The sequence below is a fragment of the Coregonus clupeaformis genome, chromosome 1 (assembly GCF_020615455.1).
Source record: "Coregonus clupeaformis isolate EN_2021a chromosome 1, ASM2061545v1, whole genome shotgun sequence".
Lineage (NCBI taxonomy): Eukaryota > Metazoa > Chordata > Actinopteri > Salmoniformes > Salmonidae > Coregonus > Coregonus clupeaformis.
The window spans coordinates 57325467-57334655 of NC_059192.1; the positions used below are offsets into that span (position 1 = coordinate 57325467).

Below are 9189 nucleotides of genomic sequence, written 5' to 3' on the forward strand. Positions count from 1 at the left end.
GTGCGAAAGTGCAATGTAAGTCTCCAAAATTGTGAAATAACATTGTAAACTAAATGTTTGATGCGTTGACGATTCAGTAATGTTTATTAACCGAGTTGGAAAACATGTTGAATTTCGCTACCAGTGCTTAGCTAGTTACCTACGTTTGTGAAAGATGGGGAAATGCTAACTAGCTAGCTTTTGCCACCCTGTGTTTTTACTAACTAAAATAGTTATTGCTTTGAGTCTGAAATGTGGAATTTAATTTCAATAGTTTGAATATGAATGTCAAATCCATTAAAGAAAAGTCAAACTGACATTTTTTCTCCTGGTTAGCCTATTGTCTGCAAAGGTTGTTACATTGTAATTATAAAGTAATTTCAAATTAAGCTGTAAATACACATATATATCCACTGTAACAACATTGTAATTACAAAGTTGGTTGTTAAAGATTGCTACATTGTACACTGAACAAAAATATAAACGCAACATGTTAAGAGTTGGTCCCATGTTTCATGAGCTAAAATAAAAGATCCCAGAAATTTTCCATACGCACAAAATATTATTTCTCTCAAATGTTGTGCACAAACTTGGTTACATCCCTGTTAGTTTGCATTTCTCTTATGCCAGGATAATCCATCCACCTGATAGGGTAGGGTGGTATATCAAGAAGCTGATTAAACAGCATGATCATCACACAGGTGCTGGGGACAATAAAAGGCCACTCTAAAATGTGCAGTTTTGTCACACAACATAATGCCACAGATGTATCATGTTTTGAGGGAGAGTGCAATTGGCATGCTGACTGCAGTAATGTCCACCAGAGCTGTTGCCAGAGAATGTAATGTTAATTTCTCTACTATAAGCCACCTTCAACATCGTTTTAGAGAATTTGGCAGTACGTCCAACCGACCTCACAACCACAGACCACGTGTAACCACGCCAGCCCAGGACCTCCACATTTGGCTTCTTGACCTGCGGGATCGCCTGAGACCAACCATCCGGACAGCTGATGAAACTGTGGGTTTGCGCAACTGAAGAATTTCTGCACAAACTGTGTGCTCTTCACGGATGAATCACAGTTTCAACTGTACCGAGTTTCAACTGTACCGGGCAGATGGCAGACAGCGTGTATGGCGTCGTGTGGGCGAGTGGTTTGCTGATGTCAATGTTGGGAACAGAGTGCCCCATGGTGGCAGTGGGGTTATGATATGGGCAGGCATAAGCTACGGACAACGAACAAAATTGCATTTTGTCGATGGTATTTTGAGTGCACCGAGATACCATGACCAGATCCTTAGGCCCATTGTCGTGCCATTCATCCGCCACCATCACCTCATGTTTCAGCATGATAATGCATGTCGCAAGGATCTGTACACAATTCTTGGAATTGGAATTGCCAGACATGTCACCCATTGAGCATGTTTGGGATGCTCTGGATCGACGTGTACGACAGCGTTTTCTAGTTCCCGCCAATATCCCACAGCTTCGCACAGCCATTGAAGAGTGGGAAAACATTACACAGGCCACAATCAACAGCCTGATCAACTCTATGTGAAGGATATGTGTCGTGCTGCATGAGGCAAATGGTGGTCACACCAGATACTGACTGGTTTTGTGATCCACGCCCCTACCTTTTTTTAAAGGTATCTGTGACAAACAGATGCATATCTATATTCCCAGTCATGTGAAATCCATAGATTAGGGCCTAACAAATTTATTTCAATTGACTGATATCCTTATATGAACTGTAACGCAGTAAAAAATGATATGCTTCTTATCCTTTTATCTATAAAATGTATTGCACAACTAATTACATTTGTTTTTATCACTTTATACATTTATTTTGGGATTGCACCCTATAAACGTAATTTGCCTGATGACGGGCGATTCGAGAAGGAGCATCTCATTTCAAGTGCATTTTCGTCCACTTTCCCTCTCCTCTATTACATTTGACATTTTTCAAAAGGAGGCCAGTAGTTGAACAAATCTAATCCAGAAAAGGCCTAGGGTAAGGCGCCTGCGCAGTTGCCCCTCCCTTGCCTGCTGCCTGCCTCACCTGGGACAACTTTAGAGAGCCCTGTTTTTCTACGGTGAAAAGACTACAATAGCAACAAGGCTGTTGACAACCCAAGCAATAATTACTGCAGTTGTTTAACATAGCAGTCAACCTATTTGACCAGGGACAATTGTATGGTTAAACAGTGCTACAACTACAACCTACGCAGATTATCAAGATGGCGAGACACAAGTGCAGGAGCAATTCAGCGGGTCGGACACTAGGCATATGTAGCAGGGGCTTCTAACGATCATGGATTACAAAAGAAAGCCAATCACATCGCAGACACCAATGCCGCCCTACCGTACCAGCTAAACACATTTTTCTCACGCTTCGAGCATAACGAATTTGAGCTGCCGAGGAGAGCCCCTGAGGACAACAAGGGTTACGTGCTTACGGTCTCCACGGAGGACGTATGCAAGTCATTCAAGCGTGTTAACCCTAGCAAGGCCACCGGCCCAGACGATATCCCTAGCCGCGCCCTCAGAGCAAGTGCAGACCAGCTAGCTGTTGTGTTTTCTGACATTTTCTATCTTTTTCTAGCTCAGACCATTATCCCTACCTGCTTCAAGATGTCCCCTATCATCCCTGTGCCCAAGAAATGGAAAGTAACTGAACTGAATGACTACCAACCCTTAGCACTCACTTCCATCATCATGAAGTCCTTTGAGAGGCTAGTCAAAGACCACATCACCTCCTCCCTCCCCGACACACTCTACCCTCTCCATGTCGCCTATCGCCCGACAGATCCACGGACGATGCAAAAGCCATTGCACTGCACACTGCGGTCATCCACCTGGACAAAAGGAATGCATATGTGAGGATGCTGTTTATTGACTACCGCTCGGCCTTCAAAAAGATAGTGTCCTCTGAGCTCACCACAAAGTTCACGGTCTTGAACTCCTCCCTATGCAACTGGGTCCTGGACTTCCTGACGGGCCGTCCCCAGGTGATGAAGGTAGGCAACATTACCACCTCCACACTGATCCTCAACACAGGGGCCCCACAAGGATGCGTCCTCAGTCCCCTCCTGTCCTCCATGCATACCCACAACTGCATGGCCTCACACAGTTCCAACTCCATCATCAAGTTCGCTGACGACACAACAGTAGTAGGCCTGATTACCAATGACAAGACGGCCTACAGAGAGAAGGTAGGCACCCTGATGGCGTGGTGCTAGGTAAACAACCTCTCCCTCAATTTCAGCAAATCAAAGGAGATGATTGTGGACTTCAGGAGGAACCAGGCTGGGCATGTCCCATCATCAATGGGGGCACCATGGAGATGGTCAAAAACATCAAGTTCCTTAGCGTACAATGGTCAAACCACACGGACACCGCGGTGGAGAAGGCACGGCAGCGACTCTTCAATCTCAGGAGGCTGTCCCCGAGGGCCCTCACAGTGTTCTATAGGAGCACCATCGAGAGCATACTGGGGGGCTGCATCACAGCCTGGTACGGAAGCTCTGCCGCTGTCGACCGCAGGGCTCTACAGAGGGTGGTACGCTCAGCCGAGCCACCATTGGGTGCACACTGCCTGCCCTCCAGGACATCTACAACACCAGGTGTCGCAGGAAAGCCAAGAAGATCATCAAGGACCTCAGCCACCCGAAGCCAAGGCCTGTTTCTCCCCTCTTCCATCAGTCAGACGCAGGCAGTATAGGAGCATCTGGCCAATAGTTTCCCCCCCCAGACCATCTGGCTGCTGAATAGCCACCATTAGGCAGCTACCTGCTCCCCCTGTCCCCTTCCTGCCCCCAGGACTTCCAAAATTGGCTTTATCATAAACATTCGTGAAAAATTAGCTTTTTGGTCTTAATTTAAGGTTAGGGTTAGGCATTAGGTTAGTGTTACGTTCCCCAGCAAGAAACCAAATATTGTCGCTCAACAGAAGGAGGAACTAGTAAAGAGTCACTAACAACAACTGAAACACGTGGGGTTTCTAGGAGGGGTTCTGAAAGACACTCATGGGGGTGTCCACTGAAAGTTGACAAGCAACAACAACAACTGGGACTTAAGTCACCCACCATGAGCGCAAACCTAAATTTGCCCAAAAAGAGGCAAACAAAAGAAAACCTACACCAAACTTAAAGACAGGAAGCAAACCACAATGTTGGAGCAAAACAAAAACAGGGAATATCAGATAAAGGATTGTTTTTTAGAAATCAAATCGGGAGAGCCAACTAAAGGTGTTAACCCTCTATATCTCTCAAGCCAACTGGAGCACTGGGCCAGCGAATATTAAATATCAGCTGTGCCAGCACAGGTGTAACACATACTGACTAATGAGGTGACACCAATCGGTGCGTCCAACGTGCTAACATCCAACCTCGAAATATAAATGGAAAAACCAAAGCTTGTAACAGTTAGCAGTGTATTTAAGGTTAGGGTTAAGGTTAGGATTAGGTTTAAAATCACATTTAAAATAGAGAAATTGTAAAAATAGGTGGGGAATATGACTCTGTGGCTGTGGTAACTAGTGATGACCGACTGACCCTCTTATTGGGCACGTTCGAACTGATAATTTGTTCAAGTCACTGACCATTGTTGGTAATCGCCTTTCAAAGTGTGTTGCATTATGGGGTAAAAAAATCAGACTTGCCCCTGCATGTCGACTGCATGAACAAAACATAATGTGATCAAAGGTCATGAAGTTTTGATTGCAGTCGACTACAAGTTTCTGCAGTTGCTCTTTACCAACTTTATCCTGCAGCCATCGCCTGCATTGTGGGAGGCTCTATTGCCAACCAATAATTAGGATGTTTTTGTATGTCCCACGCAAAATTGACCAAAGACATAACTGAAACAGGAAACAACTTTGCTGTGATTCATGTATACGGTAAATACAGTTGAAGTCGGAAGTTTATATACACTTAGGTTGGTGTCATTAAAACTTGCTTTTCAACCACTCCACAAATTTCTTGTTAAGAAACTATAGTTTTGGCAAGTCGGTTAGGACATCTACTTTGTGCATGACACAAGTAATATTTCCAACAATTGTTTACAGACAGATTATTTCACTTATAATTCACTGTATCACAATTCCAGTGGGTCAGAAGTTTACATACACAAAGTTGACTGTGCCTTTAAACAGCTTGGAAAATTCCAGAAAATGATGTCATGGCTTTAGAAGCTTCTGATAGGCTAATTGACATAATTTGAGTCAATTGGAGGTGTACCTGTGGATGTATTTCAAGGCCTAACTTCAAACTCAGTGCCTCTTTGCTTGACATCATGGGAAAATCAAAAGAAATCAGCCAAGACCTCAGAATTTTTTTTTGTAGACCTCCACAAGTCTGGTTCATCCTTGGGAGCAATATCCAAACGCCTGTAGGTACCACGTTCATCTGTACAAACAATAGTACACAAGTATAAACACCATGGGACCATGCAGCCATCATACCGCTCAGGAAGGAGACGCGTTCTGTCTCCTAGTGATGAACATGCTTTGGTGCGAAAAGTGCAAATCAATCCCAAAACAACAGCAAAAGACCTTGTGAAGATGCTGGAGGAAACAGGTACAAAAGTATCTATATCCACAGTAAAACGAGTCCTATATTGACATAACCTGGAAGGCCACTCAGCAAGGAAGAAGCCACTACTCCAGAACCGCCATAAAAAAGACAGACTACGGTTTGCAACTGCACATGGGGACAAATATCATACTTTTTGGAGAAATGTCCTCTGGTCTGATGAAACAAAAATAGAGCTGTTTGGAGGAAAAAGGGGGTAGCTTGCAAGCCGAAGAACACCATCCCAACCGTGAAGCACGGGGGTGGCAGCATCATGCTGTGGGGGTGCTTTGCTGCAGGAGGGAGTGGTGCACTTCAGAAAATAGATGGCATCATGAGGAAGGAAAATTATGTGGATATATTGAAGCAACATCTCAAGACATCAGTCAGGAAGTTAAAGCTTGGTCGCAAATGGGTCTTCCAAATGGACAATGACCCCAAGCATACTTCCAAAGTTGTGGTAAAATGGCTTAAGGACAAAAAAGTCAAGATATTGGAGTGGCCATCACAAAGCCCTGACCTCAAGCCTATAGAACATTTGTGGGCAGAACTGAAAAAGCATGTGTGAGCAAGGAGGCCTACAAAACTGACTCAGTTACACCAGCTATGTCAGGAGGAATGGGCCAAAATTCACCCAATTTATTGTGGGAAGCTTGTGGAAGGCTACCCGAAACGTTTGACCCAAGTTAAACAATTTAAAGTCAATGCTACTAAATACTAATTGAGTGTATGTAAACTTCTGACCCACTGGGAATGTGATGAAATAAATAAAAGCTGAAATAAATCATTCTCTCTACTATTATTCTGACATTTCACATTCTTAAAATAATGTAGTGATTCTTTCTGACCTAAGACAGGGAATTTTTACTAGGATTACATTTCAGGAATTGTGAAAAACGGAGTTTAAATGTATTTGGCTCAGGTGTATGTAAACTTCCGACTTCAACTGTATATCCAAATTAATGTGATATTTGATGCTGTCTCTCACTGGTTTTTACAATGTACACACATATGATTTCAGTTTGTGATTGTGTGATATTGGGGTTGAAGCTATAGTCATTTCGAAATTTTAAAGAAAAACATTTATAAACAATGGCAACACTGCCATGTTGAGCTGTGCCTTGCTGTTAGAGAATCACACTAGGTCCGACTTTCGGCTGTCGCAGATGCACCTCCTCTGACTTCCCTCCTTGACTTTCGTCTACAGTCAGTTGCTTTCGCCTTACCATCCATTGAAGCCAGAAAGTTCAAGGCCGACTGCAGTACTGCAGGCATTGTAAGCAAAAAACAGGATCCCCGTTATAGTGAATAGAAAAATGGCTATCTTCGTAGTCAATCTTTGTGGTCAATCTTTGTTTAAAAAGTTTAGAAGACAATCATGGTACCAATAATTGTTTCTAATAAACCAGATGTATGTCATTGAAACCTTTTCTAGCATGAGAGCTACTTTTAAAAAATGTAACATGTTGTGAGCTACTCATTTTTTTCTAGCTTTCAAATAGGCACATTATTCTCTTCTCCCCTCACCTGCAACTCTTCCCCAGGTCCTTAGTGTACAAGAGGAAGTAGTGCACTATGTTTTCTGTCAATATACCTGATAAAATAATGGTTAATAAATAACTCTAAGTGGGGCCCTATAAAATCAGCGTTTTTCTTGCCCCCCAAATTCTGTTATTATGTTCTCAGTAAAACATTTTCTGGTTTTAGATTTTTGTTGTTTTTCACTCTTAAAATTACAATTGTTCATAGAGAAACAACAATATTGGATGTTCTGAGTCCAAATCAACGCTTAAATCACACCTGAAGACAATTTATTTGAGGTCTGGAAGAAAACTAAAACATTTCGATTTGTTTGTGTAATTCTCCTTTAATTGCACATCTGGCCCTTTAATTGCACATCTAGTGAGTGAGGAATGTGCTAATGTGCCGGTCTAGTGATGGTTCTGTACTGCTGCTGCTCAGTTCATGGAAAAGTAAGCAAATAACAAATAATAGATACAAATTATATACTTTCTCATGATATACTTCTGCCAGGTAAGCCTACTTTGCAGTTAACATTTAATTGAGAAGGTTTTGGGGAAATTATTTCTGTCAACCCACAAGAGGGTTATCATTTCAACTGGCTACACACAGAGTGATAGACAAATGTGCACCACACAGACAAACAGGGGCAATATTGCTGGAAATTAATTGTCAGATATTGTGTTAGGTTTGGCTTTTTAAGCCAATAGTGACTAACCAGGGGTGGGATAATGTCAATGTTGAGTTGATTAAATAGTAGCTGGGAGCGTGTCTGATACTTGTGAGATTTGTTTATGACTTTGCAGTGGAACATGTGCAAATTGCATGCACTTTCAGAATTGTTTGGCGAGCTACTCATAGGTGGGTTACGAGTGACTGGTAGCTTGCGATCGACCTGTTGGAGACACCTGGTGTAGATCAAAAGTGAAACGCTTACTTACGGGTCCTTTTCCAACAATGCAGAGTTAAAGATAGTGATAAAAAATAAAAAATAAAAAAATAAATAGCGACACAAGGAATAATGAATAACAATAACGAGTACAAATATACAGGGAGTACCAGTACAGAATCGATGTGCAGGGGTAAGAGGTAATTACATTTACATTTACGTAATTTAGCAGACACTCTTATCCAGAACGACTTACAGTTAGTGAGTGCATACATTTTCATACTGGCCCCCCGTGGGAATCGAACCCACAACCCTGGCGTTGAAAGCGCCATGCTCTACCAACTGAGCTACACAGGACATCCCAAAAACCCTGGACCCACTCTAATTTGCATACTGCCCCAACAGACTACGCGAGAATGCTGTTCATTGACTACAGCTCAGCGTTCAACAGCATAGTGCCCTCCAAGCTCATCACTAATTGACGTAGCTATGTGAATATAGGTAGGGGTAAAGTGACTAGGCAACAGGATAGATAATAGACTGAGCTGTAGCAGCGGTGTATGTGGAGCAGTAGCAGCAGTATGCAGAGTGTGTGTTTGACGTCAGTATGCATGTGTGCACATGATATGTGTGTGTGGGCGTATGTAGTGTGTGTGTGTGTGTGTGTGTTTGTGTGTGTGTGTTGGGGTGTCAGTGTGGGTTGAGACCAGTGTGTGTGCATAGTCAGTGCAAGAGAGTTAGTAAAAAAAAAAGGGTCAATGCAGGTAGTCCGGGTAGCCATTTCATTAGCTATTTAGCAGCCTTGTTTAGTAGTCTTATGACTTGGGGTGGAAGATGTTCAGGGACTTGTTGGTTCCAGACTTGGTGCACTGGTACCGCTTGCCATGTGGTAGCAGAGAGAACAGTCTATGGCTTGGGTGGATGGAGTCTTTGCACATTTATTGGGCCTTCCTCTGACACCGCCTGGTGTAGAGGTCCTGGATGGCAGGGAGCTCGGCCCCCAGTGATGTACTGGGCCATACTCACCACCCTCTATACCACCAAGATGCTCTCAATGGTGCAGTTGTATAACTTTTTGAGGATCTGAGGGCCCATGGCAAATCTTTTCAGCCTCTTGAGGTGGTGTGTGTGGACCATGTTAATTAATGGGCCAGTAACCAAAAGGTCGCTGGTTCGAAAACCCAAGCCGACAAGGTGAAAAATCTGTCTGTGCCCTTGAGCAAGGTACAG

At 43.2% G+C, this 9189-nt stretch overlaps 1 non-coding gene across 1 annotated transcript; it reads right to left on the minus strand.

Moving 5' to 3' along the window:
• Window positions 1-8243: 8243 nt before the first annotated feature.
• Window positions 8244-8317, minus strand: trnae-uuc. Its single transcript has one exon. It is a non-coding gene; the product is annotated as a tRNA-Glu (tRNA).
• Between the last annotated feature and the right edge of the window lie 872 nt (window positions 8318-9189).